Source organism: Equus asinus, chromosome X (genome assembly GCF_041296235.1).
Source record: "Equus asinus isolate D_3611 breed Donkey chromosome X, EquAss-T2T_v2, whole genome shotgun sequence".
Classification (NCBI taxonomy): Eukaryota; Metazoa; Chordata; class Mammalia; order Perissodactyla; family Equidae; genus Equus; species Equus asinus.
Genome location: NC_091820.1, coordinates 65,151,533 through 65,169,379, shown reverse-complemented (window position 1 = coordinate 65,169,379; position 17,847 = coordinate 65,151,533). Strand labels below are relative to the sequence as shown.

The 17,847-nt window shown below is 34.4% G+C and overlaps 1 protein-coding gene across 1 annotated transcript in view; it reads right to left on the bottom strand.

Moving 5' to 3' along the window:
- The window catches only part of LOC139042703 (transmembrane protein 182-like), a 139,343-nt gene that overhangs the window by 5,573 nt on the left and 115,923 nt on the right, over positions 1–17,847 (bottom strand). Inside the window, exon 6 of the transcript XR_011499751.1 lies at positions 503–696. The gene's annotated coding sequence lies outside the window, so the exon portion shown is untranslated. The remainder of the gene's footprint in view (positions 1–502; positions 697–17,847) is intronic.

Genomic DNA, 17,847 nt, shown 5'->3' with positions numbered 1-17,847 from the left:
TCAACAAATAGAGATTATCAATAAAGTGGAATAAATTATAAAACAGAAAAAATAGAAAATTTGGACTTGAAATGTGCCTAGTGAAATTTAAAAAAATTGCTAGAGGGGCTTAACAGTAGTAGATTTAAGCTGACAGAAGAAATAATCAACAAATTTGATGATATACAAATACAGACTATTCATTCTGAAGAATAGGGAGAAAAAAGAATGAAGAAGAATAAAAAAGTCCCCAGGAAAATGTGGGACACTACTAATTGCACAAATGTATGACTAACACAAAGACCAGAAGAGGAGAACGAAAAGATCTGAAAACATATTTGAAATAAAATGGCTAAAAACTTCTCAAATTTGATGAAAAATATTAATCTACATACTCAAGAATTCAAAAAACTCCAATTAGGATAAGCTCAAAGAGATTCGAACCCAGAAATATCATAGTTAAAATGGTGAAAGTTAAAGACAACGAGAAAATCTTGAAAGCAGCAAAAGCAAAACAACTCACCATGTGTAGAAGACAATGAATAAGATTGCAGTTGATTTCATCAGAAATATTAGAGGCCAGGAGGGACATCATCGTAACAGTGATATAGGAGTTTTCTACCATCTTCTCCATAAAGAACAAAAATTTTGACAATTCCCCACAGATGAAAGTGTTTTTGTGGAAGTCTGGAAATCCATCAGCGAGGTCCCAGGACACTGTTGGAGAACAAAGCATACCTGAGATTTGATGCATTCAAGAGAGTAAGGGGAATATTTTCACTTTAGCTATGTCACCCCTCTCCCAAAGTGGCACAGCTCAGCGCCAAGAGACATTTTTAGCTTGTGATTTTTCCCACAGGGAAAAGTCAGAACATATGAGTGAGCATCCAATTTCCCCAGCTGTACAGAATGCTGCCAAAGAGTCCCACTTCTTTCTCACCCATCCAGAAAATTGAGGTGTGTTCCATGACTAGCAGGCAGGGAGCAGCTGGAAAAACAACAGTAGAGCTATTGAAAGCCATCAAAGGGGCTCAAGTCTTATTATCTGATAAACAAACTCCATCTGGAAGCCCATCCACGAGATGCTGGGGACACCTTGCCTACAAATACTCCCAAGTGGCCCACTGGTACTCCCAATACTCTATATCCTCACCCACACAAGTGAAAATGGAAGCAAAACATACCCAAACTTATGGGATACAGCAAAAGCGGTACTGAGATCAAAGCCTATAGTGATAAACACCTACATTAAGTAAAAGAAAGATGACAAATAAACAATCTAACTTTATATCACAATGAACTAGGGGAAAAAATCTAAGCCCAAGGTCACCAGAAGGAAAGAAATAACAAAGAGAAGAGAAAATAAATGATATGGAGACCAGAAAATCAATAGAGAAGATCAAAGACACCAAAAGATAGTTTTTTGAAAACATAAACAAAATACACAAAATTTTAGTGAGACAAACAGAAGACAGTCTCAAATTAAAATAAAAATAAAAAATGAAAGAACACACAGTAATACAAAGAATCATGAGAAACTACTAGGAGCAATTATACACCAACAAACTGGATAACCTAGAAGAAATGGATAAATTCTTAAAACTATACAACCTACCAAGACTGAATTATCAAGATAGAAAATCTGAACAGATCAATAACAAGTAAAGAAAATTGAATCACTCATCAAAAACCTCCCACCAAAGAAAAGCATATGACTGGATGGTTTCACAGGTAAATTATACCAAACTTTTAAAGAAGAATTAATGTGAATTCTCTTAAGCTATTCCAGATAATCAAAGAGTAATGAACACTCACAAACTTATTTTATGAGACCAGCGGTACCCTTATATCAAAGCCAGATAAGTACACTACCAGAAAATAAAACTAAAAAACAATATCCCTGATAAATATAAAAGTAAAATTTCTCATCAAAATACTAGCAAACTAATTTCAACAGCATATGAAAAGGAACATAAACCATGATGAGTTCAGATTTATCACTGGGATGCAAGGATCTTTCAAGATATGCAAATCTATAAACATGATAAATCACATTAATAGAATTAAAGATAAAAATCACATGATCCCCTCAGTAGATGCAAAGAAAGAATTTGACAAAATTGAACTTTCTTCCCTTATAAAAGATCTCAAGAAGGAATGTACTTAAATATGTAGATCAAATATTAACAGACCCAAAGGGAGAAATAGCAGTACAATAATAGTAGGGGGCTTTAATATCCTAGTTACATCAATGGATATCATCTAGACAGAAAATCAATACAGAAACATTTGTCTTAAATGAAATGTTAGGCCAGATGGATTTAACAGATATTTATGGAAAATTCCATCCAAAGCAACAGAACACACATTCCTGTAAGTGCACATGGAACATTCTCCAGGATAGATCATATGTTAGGCCACAATGTGAGTCTTAATAAATTTAAGAGGATTGAAATCATGTCACGTATCTTTTCTGACAGTAATGATACAAAACTAGAAACCGATTATAAGAGGAAAATTGAAAAATTCACATATATGTGGAAATTATCATGTTACTAAACAACCAGTGGGTCAAAGAATAAATTTTTAAAATCCAAAAATACCTTGAGACAAACAAAAATGGAAATACAGCATACCAAAAGTTATAGAATGTAGCAAAAGCCTTTCTAAGAGGAAAGTTTACAATGATAAATGCCTAAATCAAGCAACATGAAAAATCTCAAATAAACAACCTAACTTTACACCTCAAGGAACTAAAAAAAGAAGAAACAAAGCCAAAATTTAGTAGAAGAAAGGAAACAACACAGATCAGAGCAGAAATAAATGAAATAGAAACAAAAAAATAGAATAGGGCAACAAAACTTAGAGCTGGTTCTTTGAAAAGATGAACAAAATTGAGAAATATTTAGACAGACTCACAAAGAAAAAAGATAGAGGACTCAAATAAAATCAGAAATAAAAGAGGACATGTTACCACAGATATCACAGAAATAGAAAAGATCATAAGAGACTACTATGAACAATGATATTCCAAAAAATTTGACAACCTGGAAGAAATAGATAAATTCCTGAAACATACAACCTGTCAAGACCGAGTCATGAAGTAGTAGAAAATCTGGACAGATTGATTACTAATAAGCAGATTTAATTAGTAATCAAAAAACCTCCCATGGAACAAAAGTTCAGGACCAGGTGGATTCACTGGTTAATTGTACCAAGCTTTCAAAGAAGAGTTAATACCAATCCAAGACTCATAACCCATAAACTCTTAACAATAAACCAAACCAAAACTGATAAGCAATAAATCCAATCTCAAAAAAGAGAAGAAGAGAAATTTCTAAAAATTATACATGCTTCCAAGCTCATTTTATGAGGCCAGCATTACCCTCATACCCAAACCAGACAAGGATGCCACAAGGAAAAAAAATTACAGGCCAATATCCCTGATGAACATTGGTACAAAAGTCCTCAACAAAACGTTAGCAAACTGAATTCAAATATATATTGAAAGGATCATACATCACAATCAAGAGGGATCTATTCCAGGGATGCAAAGATAGTTCAACATCTACAAATCAATCAATTAGATGCACCACATTAACAACATGAAGGATAAAATCATATGATAATCTCAATTGATGCAGAAAATGCATTTGACAGAGTTTAACATCCATTTATGATAGAAAATCTCAACAAAGTGGATATAGAGGGAACGCACCTTAACAAAATAGAAACCATATATGACAAACCCAAAGCTAACATCATACTCAATGGTGAAAAGCTAAAAGCAGTTTATTTAAGATCAGGAATAAGGCAAAGATACCTACTCTCTTCACTTTAATTCAATATAGTATTGGAAGTCCTAGCCAGAGAAATTAGGCAAGACAAAGAAAGAAAGTCATCTAAATTGGAAAGAAATAAGTAAAACTGCTACTATTTGTAGTTGACATAATATTATGTGTAGAAAACCATAAAGACTTCACCAAAATCTGTTAGGACTAATAAATAAGTTCAATAAAGTTGTAGGATACAAATTCAATACACAAAAATGTGTTGTGTTTCTACACACTAATAACAAACTATTAGAAGGAGAGATTTAGAAAACAATCCCGTTTAGAATTTCATAAAAAAGAAAAAAATAACTAGGAATAAATTTAATCAAGGAGGTAAAAGACCTGTACGCTTAAAATTGCAAGACATTAATAAAAGAAACTGAATAAAATATAAATAAATGGGAAGCTATTCTGTGCTCATGAATAAGAAGAATTAATATTCTTAAAATATCCATACTACCCAGAGCAATGTACAGATTCAATGCAATCACTATCAAAATTCCAGTGACATTTTTTTTTCACAAAATAGAGGAAATAATCCTAAAATTTGTATGGAAACACAAAAGACCCCAAATACCTAAAGAAATCTTGAGAAAGTAAAACAAAGCTGAAGGCATTATGCTCCTTGATTTCAAATTGCATTAAAAAGCTATAGTAATGAAAACAGTATGGTATTCACATAAAAACGGACATATAGATCAATAGAACAGAATAGAGAGCCCAGAAATAAATCCACAGTTATATGGTCAATTAATTTATGACAAAGGAGCCAAGAATACACAATGGAGAAAGGATAGTTTCTTCCGTAAATGGTGTTGGGAAAACTGGACAGCCGCTTGCAGAAGAGTGAAACTGGACCACTGTCTTACACCATACACAAAAATTAACTCAAGATGGATTAAGGACTTGAATGTAAGACCTGAAACCATAAAATTCCTAGAAGAAAACCTAGCTGGTAAGCTCCATGTCACAGGTCTCAGAAACGACTTTTTGAATCTAACACCATAAGCCAAAGCAACAAAAGCAAAATTAAACAGGTGGGAATACATTAAATTTAAAAGATTCTGCACAGCAAAAGTAATCACCAGCAGAATGAAAAAATAACTTACTGAAAGGGAGAAAATATTTTCAAATTATATATCTGATAAGAGTTTAATACCCAAATTATATAAAGAACTGATACAACTCAATACCAAAAAAACAAACAACCCAGTTTCAAAATGTGCAGAGAATCTGAACAGACATTTCTCCAAAGAAGACACATACATAACCAACAGGTATATGAAAAGATGTTCAACATCACTAATCATCAGGAAAATATAAATCAAAAGCATAATGAGATATCACCTCACATCTGTTAAAACGACTATTATCAAAAAGACAAGTGATAGTAAGTGTTGGCGAGGATTTAGAGAAAGAGGAACCCTTGTGCACTGTTGGTGCAAATGTAAACTGGTGCAGCAACTATGGAAAACAGTATGGAGGTTCCCTCAACAATTAAAAATAAAAGTTTTGTATGATTCAGAAGTTCCACTTCTGAATATTTATCTGAAGAGAATGAAAACACTAATTCAAAAAGATCTAAGTTCTCCCATGTTCTTTGCAGCATTGTTTACAATAGCCAAGATATTGAAACTACCTAAGCATCCATCAATGGATGAATGGATAAGGAATATGTGGTATATATATATGCAGTAGAATATTATTTAACAATAAAATTAAGCCAGGTAGAGAAAGACAAATACCATATAATTTTACTTACATGTGGAATCTAAAAAAAAAAAAACCTACCAAGCTCATAAATACAGAAAACATATTGGTGGTTGCCAGAGGCACGGATTAAGGGGTGGGAGAAATGAGTGAAGAGGATCAAAAGTTACAAACTTCCATTTACAAAATAAATGTCATGCTTATATAATGTACAGCAGGGTGACTACAGTTAATAATACTATATTGCATATTTGAAACTTGCTAGCAAGTAGATCTTAAAAGTTTTCATTACAGGAAAAAATGTTTTGTAACTACACATAGTGATGGACATCAACTTATTGTCATGATCATTTCAAAATATATACAAATACTGAATCATTAAGTTCTACACCTGAAACTAATATGATCTTGTATAGCAACTATACCTTTATAAAAATACTACAGCAAAAATTAAGGTGAACAAAATGTAAAAATAAGCATTAAAAAATTAATACTGTACTGCATATTAGAAAGTTGTTAAGAGTGTAGGTCTTAAAAGTCTTCATCTAAAGAAAACATTTTTAAGTATGTACGGTGAAAGGTGTCAACTAGACTTATTGTGCAGATTATTTCACAGTGTATACAAATATTGAATCATTATGTTGAGAGGAAAAAACACCACCAACCAGGAATTCTGTACCCTGCAAAATTATCCTTCAAAAGTGAATGGGAAATAAACTTTCTCAGACAGACAAAAATTCAGGGAAATTGTTGCCTTACAAAAATGTTAAAAGAGAGAAGAAATATGAATATTTTGTTATTATAAGCAACTTACACTACCCATGGAATAATATAGTGATATTTGAAAATTGACATGGATGAGTTGCAAAAGTACATTGCAAACTCTAAGGCAATAACTAAAAAATAAGTAAAAAGGGGGCTGGCCCAGTGGCACAGCAGTTACGTTTACATGTTCCGCTTTTCAGTGGCCCGGGGTTGGCCGGTTCGGATCCTGGGTGCGGACATGGCACTGCTTGTCAAGCCAAGCTGTAGTAGGCATCCCACATATAAAGTAGAGGAAGATGGGCACAGATGTTAGCTCAGGGCCAGGCCTCCTCAGCAAAAAGAGGAGGACTGGCAGTAGTTAGCTCAGGGCTAATCTTCCTCAAAAAGAAAAAAGAAAAATATAATACTGATATGCTAAGAATAGAGAGAAAATGGAGTTATATAAAATGCTCAACTAAAACCACAAAAAAAGAGAATTAGGGCCAGCCCTGTGGCCGAGTGGTTAAGTTCGCACGCTCCACTGCAGGCGGCCCAGGGTTTTGCCAGTTTGAATTGGGGGCGTGGACATGGCACTGCTCATCAAGCCATGCTGAGGCGGCATCCCACATGTCACAACTAGAAGGACCCACAACTAAAAAAATACACAACTATGTACGGGGGGCCTTTGGGGTATAAAAGGAAAAAAATTTAAAAATCTTAAAATAAAAATAGAATTATAGTGGAGGGTAAAAATAAGGAAAAAGTATTAAGTCAACAAAAACAGTTGCAAAGATAGTAAATATTAATTCAACTATATTAATAATCACTTTAAACCTCAATGGTCTAAATGCACTGATTAAACACAGAGACATTCAAAGTGGCTCAAAAATAAGACCCATTATGTGTTGTTTTTACTAAATCCAATTTAAATATAAAGATACATATAGATTAAAAGTAAAGGGATGAAAAAAGATATATCATGCTAACACTAACAAAAAGAAAATTGTAGTAACTATATTAACTTCTGACAGAGTAGAATTCATAAGAAGGAATATTTTCAGGGATAAAGAAGGGTAATGCATAATGATAAAAAGTTCAGTTCCCCAGAAGACACAGCGGTATTTAATGTGTATACACCTTATAGCAGAGCATCAAAATACATGACTCAAAAACTGATAGGAGAAATAGATGAATTTACTGTTATAGTTTGAAACATAAACTCTCCTCTTTCAGAAATGGACAGACCCACTAGGCGGGAAACCAGTAAGAATATAGATGAATTGACCAATCTCTTGAAAGACACAATCTGCCAAAACTCACACCAGAATAAATAGACAATCTGAATAAGCATATATATGAAATATATATATATATATATATTAAAAATTGAATCAATAATAGCATTCCAAAAGAGAAACATCAGGCAAGATTGATTTACTGCTGAATTCTACCAAACATTTAATTAAAAAATTATACCAATTCTCTACAATCTCCTCCAGAAGATATAAGCAGAGGGAATAATTCTTAACTTATTCCTTGAGGCCAACATCACTTTAATACCAAAACCAGAAAAAGATATTACAAGAAAAAAAATTATACAGCAACATCCCTTATGAAGATAGGTACAAAAATCTCCGACAAAATATTAGCAAATTGAATCCAACATTGTATAAAAATAATTATACACCAGAACTAAGTGGGATTTATCCCAGCTATACAAAGCTGATTTAACACTTGAAAATCAATTACTGTAATCCATCACATCAGCAGGCTAAAGGAAAAAATATCATTATATCTTATGCATAAAATCTATTTCACAAAATCCAACACCCATTCAAGACAAAAACTCTTAAAAATTAGGAATGGAAGAACTTCCTCAACTCAATAAAGAGCATATTAAAAAACTAATTAACATCATACTTAATAGTGAGAAAGTAGAAGCTTTGCCACTAAGATCAGGAATAAGGCAAGGATGTCCCTTGTCACCAGTTCTTTTCAGAATTGTACTGGAAGTCCTAGCTAAGACAATAAGAGAAAAAAAAGAAAAGAAAAGTAATACAGATTGAGAAGGAAGAAGTAAAATTGCCTTTGTTCACATATGACATGATTCTCTATATAGACTATCTGAAAAAATTACAAATTATTCCTGGAATTAGTAGGCAATTTCATCAAGGTTCCAGATGCAAGGTTATATACAAAAGTTAATCACTTTCCTATATACCAACAAATAGAAAAATAATTTTTAAATTAAAAATACAATACCACTTAAATTAGAACCTCAAAAATGAAATACTTAGGTATATATTTAACAAAATATGTACAAGATTTATATGAGGAACACTCCAAAACTCTGATGAAAGAAATCAAAGAAGAAACAAATAAATCAAGAGATATTCCATGTTCCTGGATAGGAAATCTCAATATTTTCAAGATGTGAGTTTTTACCAACTTGATATGTAGATTTAATGCAACCACAATCAAAATCCCAGCAAGTTATTTTGTGGCTATCAACAAATTGTTTCTGAAACTTATATGGAAAGGCAAAAGACCCAGAATAGTCAACTCAATATTGAAGGAGAAGAACAAAGTCAGGATTGACATGACCAAACCTCAAGAATTACTACCGCAATCAAGACAGTGTGATATCGGTGAAAGAATAAACAAATGGATCAATGGAAAAGAATAGAAAGCCCAAAAGTAGACTCACATAAATATAGTCAACCGATCTTTATCAAAGAAACAAAGGAAATAAAATAGAGCAAAGATAGTCTTTCAACAAATGATGCTGGAATAACTGGACATCCACATAGAAAAAAAAGTGAATCTAGATACAGACTTTACAAACTTCACATAAATTATTTCAAAATTGATCAAAGATCTTAATACAAAATGCAAAACTATAAAACTCCTAGAAGATAATATAAGAGAAAATCTGGTTGACTTTGTCTATGATGATAACTTTTTAGATGCAACACGAAAGGCATGATCTATGAAAAAAATAATTGATGAGGTGAACTTCAACAATATTAAAAATGTCTGCCTTGTGAAAGACACTGTCAAGAGAATGAGAAGACAAACCCAAGACAGGGAGAATATATTTGCAAAAGACATATCTAATAAAGGACTGTTATCCAAAATGTAAAGGAACACTTAAAATTCCACTATAAGAAGATAAACAACTCAATTAACAAATTGGCAAAATATATGAACACCAAACCTCACCAAAGATGTACAGATGGAAAAGAAGCATATGAAAACATGCCCAATATCACCTGCTATTAGGGAAGTGCAAATTAAAACAAAAACATGCCATATACATCTATTAGAATGGAGAAAACCCAAAATGCTGACGACAACAAATAGTGGAGAGGATATGAAGCAAGAGGAACTCTAATTGCTGGTAGGAATGGAAAATAGTACAGGCACTTTGGAAGACAGTGTTCCAGTTTCTTAGAACTGAAAATACTTTTACCATATGATGCAGCAGTCATTCTCCTTGGTATTTAATCAAATAAATTGAAAACTGATGTCCACACAAAAACCTGTACTTGGACTTTATCGCAACTTTATTCATTGATGCCAAAACTTTGAAGGAAAGAAGGTGTCCTTCAGGAGGTGAATGGAAAAATCAATTGTGGTACAACCAGACAATGGAATAACATTCAGCACTAAAAAGAAATGCGCTCTTAAGCCCATTCTCTTGAGGGAGAAACTTAAATGCATATTATTAAATGAAAGAAGCCAATATGAAAAGGCTACACACTCTGATTCCAACTATATTTCATTTTGTAAAAGACAAAACTATGGAAGCAAGATCAGTGGCTGTCAGAGGCTAGAGGGGAAGGAGGGATAAATAGGCAGAGCACAGAGGATTTTGGGGGCAGTGAAACTATTCTGTATGATACTGTAATGGTGGATACATATCATTATACTTTTGTATACACCCATAGAATATACAAGATCAATTGTGAACCTTCATGTAAACTGTGAACTTTGAGTGGTAATTTTTTGTTCATTCAGGTTGATCCATTTTGACAAATGTACCACTCTAGTGTGGGATACTTATAATGGGGGAGTCTGTGCATGTGTGAGTGCAGGGGGTATTTAGGAACTCTCTATACTGTCTGTTCAATTTTACTCTGAATCTAAAACTAGTCTGAAAATAAAATTTGAGTTTGATGCTGGTAGGTTTTTGAGCTAACATGTCTCAGACTGCAGTGAATAAATAAACAACCTAGGGGCCAATATATAGAGCTCATCTTTGCTTCATTTAAATAGTGTCTTTGTTAGATTTAGTCATTAGTATTTGTCTTGATGCTACTATAAGTAAGATCATCTTTCAAATTATATTTAATAAATGTTTCCTCCTAGTGTAAAAAATATATTTTTGTTTTGAATTTTTATGCAGTAATTTTTATAAATTAACTTATTAACTGTCAGTATTTATCTCTAGACATTTTTAAATTCTCTATGCACATAATTTTGTTGTCAGTGAATATTTCTTTCTTTCTTTTTAAGCTTTATATATATATTTTTCCCTTTCCTTGTCTCATTGCTCTACCCCGGAACTTCATTAAAATGGTGAATAGAAGTTGTAAGAGTACTAAAAGTTACCTTAATTTTTAATCCCAGAATGAAATCCCAGTATAATATCAAAGCACATTCTAATTAGAAGTACTTTCTCCCTTATGAGACTTTAAATTATTTACCCATGTTTTCTTTTCACACTATTATGAAGACATTTTTACATTTAAACTATTGACCCATTTGATATTTACCCTAATGCACAGTGTGAAGATAAATTCAAAATCTCCTTTTGCAGGTGGCTATATTGATTATCTAACAATATGTGCTTAAAAGCACATCTTTACAATAGCTTTTATCAAAAAGATAAGAAATGACAAGCGTCGGAGAGGATGTGGAGAAAAGAGAACACTTCTGCACTGTTATTGGGAATGTAAACTGGTGAAGCCACTAGGGAAAACAATATGGAGATTACTCAAAAATTTAAAATTAGAATGATGAGGGGCCAGCCCCATGGCCGAGTGGTTGAAGTTCTGGGTGCTCCGCTTCAGTGACAGGGGGTTCGTGGGTTCAGATTCCGGGTGCGGACTTGCTCCACACGTCAGCTATACTGTGGAGGCATCCCACATATAAGGTAGAGGAAGATTGGCACAGATGTTAGCTCAGGGCAAATCTTCCTCAAAAAAAAAAAAAAATAGGATGATGATATGATCCGGTAATTCTACTTCTGGGTATTTAGTCAAAGAATATGAAAACACTAACTCGAAAAGATATATGTACCTCTATGTTCATTGCAGCGTTATTTACAACAGCCAAGATATGAAAACCTAAGTGTCCATCAATGGATGGATAAGGAAAATGTGAGATGTATGTGTGTGTGTGTGTGTGTGTGTGTGTGTGTGTGTGTATATGGGAGTACTAGTGAGCCAGAAAAAATATGAAATCTTTCCATTTGTGACAACATGCATGAAACTTGAGGGCACTGTGCTAGGCGCAATAAGTCAGACAGAGAAAGAAAGACACTGCATGATCTCACTTATACGTGGAACCTAAAAAAAAACCAAGTTCATAGATACAGAGAACAGACTGGTGGTTGCCAGAGGTGGGGGTGGGGAGTGGGCAAAGTGGCTGAAGGGAGTCAAAAGGTACAAAATTCTAGTTATAAAATAAATGTCATGTTGATGTTATGTACAGCATGGCCACTGTAGTTAATAATAACATATATTGCATATTTGAAAGTTGCTAAGCAAATAAATCTTAAAAGTTCTCACTACAAGAAAAAATTATGTATCTATATGTGATAATGGATGTTAATAGACTTATTGTGGTGATCATTTTGCAATATGTGCAAATAGTAAATCATTATTTTCGTACACCTGCAACTACTATAGTTGCATGTCAATTATACCTCAATAAAAAAGTACATTTTTACCTCATGATTTGAAAACCCACTTTTATGATATACTCCATCTCCAAATATGTACAGACCTATCTCTGGACTTTCTATTCTTTACCAATTCTCCATAAGACTTTGTATCCATCTGAGTCTAATAAGAAAATAGGAACTGTTCAACTATCTAAACAGTGGAAACAATATAAACAATTATTCAACTATGATAAAATACTAAGTATAAGATATAAAAGAACCCTACCAGGTTCCCTAGAGCTGAGGGAGAATACTCAAGAAAAGACAAACTTGGAAGTGGACTCCTTTCCCGAGGCAGGTTCAGATCTTGTTCAAGAAAGTGTAGTAGTAGCCCACTGGATAACAAGGTTCACTGGATTATCCAGGCCAGAGATATCCAGGCTATATCTCTGCAGTTTCCGAGAAAGCAGAGAACAAATTTCTAGGATGCAAGCAACCACAATCCATGGCTGGCATAAGGACATGCACAGAGAATGAGGCTGCCAGTGTGAGAAAAAGGCCTGAAGCGCATAGTATTCCTGTCAGGAGAATGCCCTCATGGCATAAAGAGGGTCAATGGAAAGAAATCTCAAGGGAGGAAGTTGATAAAAGGTTGTTGAGACCTAGTGGAGGTGGGATATCTAGTGCATAAAGTATTCTTTTCAGAAAGCCATAAGAAGGTGATCATCAGGCCAGGCCAGGGCTGCAAGGTCAAGGGATCATATAGTCTGAGTGCACAGCAGGGGGAAAGCGCCGCCAGATGTCCTCACATCCACAACACTGACTGATGTGCAGCCACCAAAACAGGTAGAAGACTCCCACCATTTTCAATCTTCCTCTACTGGTGTTTACTGAGAAAGCTTAACATTATGCTTACTGTAAAGTAGATATGCTTAAAGGAATTGCATACATTATTATCAAGAAGATATTGAAAAGTAAATTGGAGTGGAGAGGCAATAAGTTGGTAACTGGCACAGTACATGTCTTTGGTTGCTCAGTTTCCATATGCACTTTTTACACACGTTTGAACTGCTTTACATCAAAACAAGTTTATAGTTCTACCTAAAAATTGCAGCTACCCTTCTTACAAGTGAAGTTCCCACTATTCCCCAAAAGAAGAAGATGCAAAATCTTAAGAGTCATTGTGCCCATCACTAGCTACATTAACTTTTCCACAAATTTTGTCACATTTCTACTTAATATTTTCTTAGTTATAGATTAATTTGGATATTTAACCTCCAATAACTTTGTTATAAAATAAAAATGGAAAGAAAGAGAGAAAAGAAGCAAAAGGTTAATATATTCAAATATACGTATGCATATACCAAGCACAGAGAAATCATACAAAATTTTTGTTATGGGCTAAATTGTGCTCCCCCAAAATTCATATATCAAACCCCTAACCCCTGGTACCTCAAAATGTTTGGAGATAGGGTTTGGAGATAGAGCCTTTAAGGAAGTAAATAAATGAGGTCTTTAAGGTGGGCTCTAATTCAATCTGACTGGTGTCCTTATAAGAGGAGAAAATTCAGGCACATAGAGAGAAATGCAAATGATATACATACACAGAGGAAAGGCCATGTGAAAACACAGGGAGAAAGTGGCTATTTGCAAGCCAATGAGAGAGACTTCAGGAGAAATCAAACAAGCTGACTTCTTGATCCTGGAACTTCTGCCTCCAGAACTGAGAGAAAATAAATTTCTATTGATAAGCCATCCAGTCTGTGGTAGTCTGTGGTATTTTGTTGCGACAGCCCTAGCAAACTAATACACTTTTATGATCACCATTTCTTAAATTGACAATGAAGTTATCATTGGTATCTATGGCTTTCTTTTTCAAATACTCATTTCCTATTTCCTTTCTCATCAGCAAGAACCTCAGTTGATGTGGTTTCTTTACCTGGTAGAGTGACTCAAACCTTCCTTCCCAAAGGATCTGAGTTCTCATTTGCCAGCTTTATTTTGTTTCCTGTAACTTTCCATTAATCTTTAGTATTGGTCAAAGTACATAAAGAGACCCTGAAGAATCCTCCGGGTTCCATTCCTAGACTTTCTTGCCTCCATTGTGTAGCAGCAAACAAATTTCCTCTTAGTGATCATGATCAATTACACCTACTAGTAGTTTAATTCCTTTTTCTGTTAATTGATTCAATGGCATAAATAGCCCATAATGGCCAGGTGATAGTCTCATTTTCCCATTCAATAAAACCATTATGTCCGTTGGTGGACGTTTATCCTCATTTTGGACCAAGTTCCCCAAGCCGGTGGAGATGAAAGTTGCTTAGAAAGGAAGAAATAAATCTTTGAATGGGTTGTTAGCTAGTGAGAACAGCCACTAGCGCTTCCACCTATGGATTCCTGGACCCACGTATTCAGGCTATGGAGAACAGAGCACCTTATAATTGTCTCTGATTCAAAGCATAAACTGCATCGTGTGAGAGAACTCTATTCTTTCACAGCACTATCTGTCAGTTGGCCCCATAACTGAGTCTTCAGTAAGCTGTCTCACTTTTCCATTAAGCCAGCTATTTTCAGGAGATGAGGTATATAGATATATATCTGCAGAAAAGGCTTTATATTTGCTCCAAAATTCCAAAACTCTCCACTAATTCCCCAATTGGTGCTTGCCAGAGGCTCCATATAGCACCTTTATTTACCAGGGGCACTTCAAGTTATCATTGGATTTGATGGATCATAAGGACCAAAGTGATAGAGTGGTTTATAGTGCAGCCTGAACTTGATAGAGAGCCTTCTCTTGCTCTGGCCCCCACTCAAAACTGGAAGTCTTATAGGTGACTTTGCAAATGAATTCAAGTAACACATTCAAATAAATATGTTTCTTCTACAATACAAAAAAGCTTATGAAGTGTTGTGGTTCTATTTAGGTGATGTGAGATGCAGCAACTTGTCTTTCACATTGGAGGGGATATCTTGCCATGCTCCATACCACTGAATGTCCTGAAAATTTCCTGATATGAAGGGTTTATACAAGCTACTTTCAGGCTCAGAATGGATTGTGCATTCAAAGTTGTCAATTTCATCTGCATCCAACCATTCCAATTTTCACGATCTCATTCTTTCCCAGTCTATACCTTAATACTCACATGAATAACTTGACAAGACTGTGAATCCAACTGTCATTGTAAAATAACAACCTGCAAAATTAGATCTGTTTGGTTTTCAGCAGTAACAAGAAATAAGACATTCTTTTAGTGCTGTCATAGAAGGTCTCTAGTTTTCAGAAAATTAATTGAGCTGTGAATTATCAGGTTTGAGCCTGACATTTTTTTTCTCTATAGGTATTTAAGTGCATCCAAAGAATCCATTGTACAACCTAATCCTTATAGTCATCAATACTACCATAATTGTTAAGTGCATCAGCCAGTTGAACCCACAAGGTTGGAATTCCATCATATTCAAGCCAGCTGTTCTCGTACAAGAGCAATTTTGACTCATTCACCCAAAGGACATCAGGCAAGGCCTGAAGACATTTTTAGTTGTCAAAATTTGGTGGGGGTGCTACTGGTATCTAGTGGGCAAAGATCAGGGATGCTCCTAAACATACTTCAAGGCACACAATAGCCCCCCACAACAAACAATTATCTGCCCCATAATGGCAATAGTGTCAAGATTGAGAAATGTTACCAGCTACAGATGACAACTGATTTTGTGATGATGCTGCATATCATAGGTTGCTAACATTGTACTTCCTGTTGTCAAAGAACTCAGCATGGCACTTAAGTCCAACAAAACAACCCCCAACTCTCATCTTAAGTGGAATATCTCTTGAGACAACTTCAGGTACTAATTCTGTATTGCTTTAGTTCCTATCAGGATACAAGAATTTCTCTGTTATCCAAACATGCAGAAATTTCTTATAGAGAATTATTAAGCTATAATAAAATAGTAACTAGGAGATGTGACAGGACTCTATAGGATACATTACAGCTGAGGAACAATGTCCAAGGATGGAGAAATTTCAATAGGAGACCCATTCCCCAAGGGTGTTGTTCAGATTTCACTGCATAAAGTGTAGTTTCACCCCACTGGATAGCAGAGAAGTTTGCTAATTTTTCCAGGCAAGAGTTGTTCTACAATCACTGAGCTGAAACAACTCTCTGTGGTGCAGGTGAGCTGAAGTGGGTGGCCAGGCAGGGAGGCATGTAGAGGGAGTGAGGGTGCCAGTATGGGAGGGAGTCTCAGAGCATTCAGTGTCCATGTTGGGGGGACTACTGCCTTGGAAGGGCCTTTTGAAACTACCTCCAGAAGACAGGTGATCAGAATGTGTCAATGTGCCAGCGCCAGCAGGATGCCTAGAGTGTGTAATGTCCATGTAGTTCACAAGAAGGTGATCATCTTCCCTGGCCAGAGATCAATGGCAACCAAGAGACCACCGCTTCTGGACATGAGGTTGGGTAGAGTACCACTGGATATCCTCTTGCCTATACTGCTGACTCACAGTGCAGCAACCAGAACCAGAAAGAGAGGTTCTTCATCCTGTAATGTCCCTCTAGTGCTGTCCACTGAGACAGCTTAACATTTTCCGCACTGTAAAGGAAAACTACTTAAAAGAATTTCATCCATTCTAACAGAGCAGGTATTGCAGGGCAAATTTGGAGCTACGAAGAAATACATTGATTACTGGCACAGATTTGTACAATCTTAGTTATTGAAGCTGTACATTTTGTGTCTATGGTAGACACACACACACACACACTGCTCTTGTCTTTTACTGGATTATCAGTTTTTCCACATGAACTTTTTAATTAATTTATCTGATTCCAGAAATAAAGTTTTTATTTTTATTGAGATTATATTACAATGTAAACTGAGATAAGAGATATGTCCTTAGGAAAAAATGCCATCTAATTTTGGTCCTTTCAGAAATGTTTTATAATTTTCCTCATTAGGTCTTTAACATTTTTCTTTTGTATTCATGCCTATGTTTTTTGTTTATTTTTGTTATTATAATTGGGTTTTCTATTTTGCTATATCTTTTAATTGGTTTTCATTTTTATACATAAAATCTTATTTCCCTGTAAGAATTTTTTATCCTGCTAGTTCACAACATTTTCTTAACATTTCAGGCACTTTTTCTACCTAAACTTACGGTTTCCTCAATATATAATGATATAGTCTCTAAGTAGAAATGGCTTTATCTTCATTTTTCAATTCTTACACTTCTAATTACATTAACTAATACCTCCACTATAATGTTAAACAGTAATAGTGATAGTCTACTATATTCTAATTAAATATGACATTCTTTGGTTAATATTTTAGTGTCAATACTGATATATTTTGTATTAAATCTATCAAACTCCATCTCTGTTTTCTATTAATCTCCCTTTTCATATATATCTTTCTTCTCTTCTTTTGTACTGCCTTTTGGATCAATTTAATATTTTTATCATTCATTTTTTATTTAAGTATGGATACCATATTATCTGGTTCTGTTATTATATTGCTTATCATAGAAATACAGTACTATTATGATTATGAATATAAATCTTTGTATAACAAAATATCTTTAAAGGAAGTGTAGAATACTGAATAAAGAGTTTTCAGAGAAAATTATAGAGTTTAAATAACAAATAAAAATACATGTATGAAACTAAGTAAATCAACACACAGTAAACCAAAAGAAAGAAA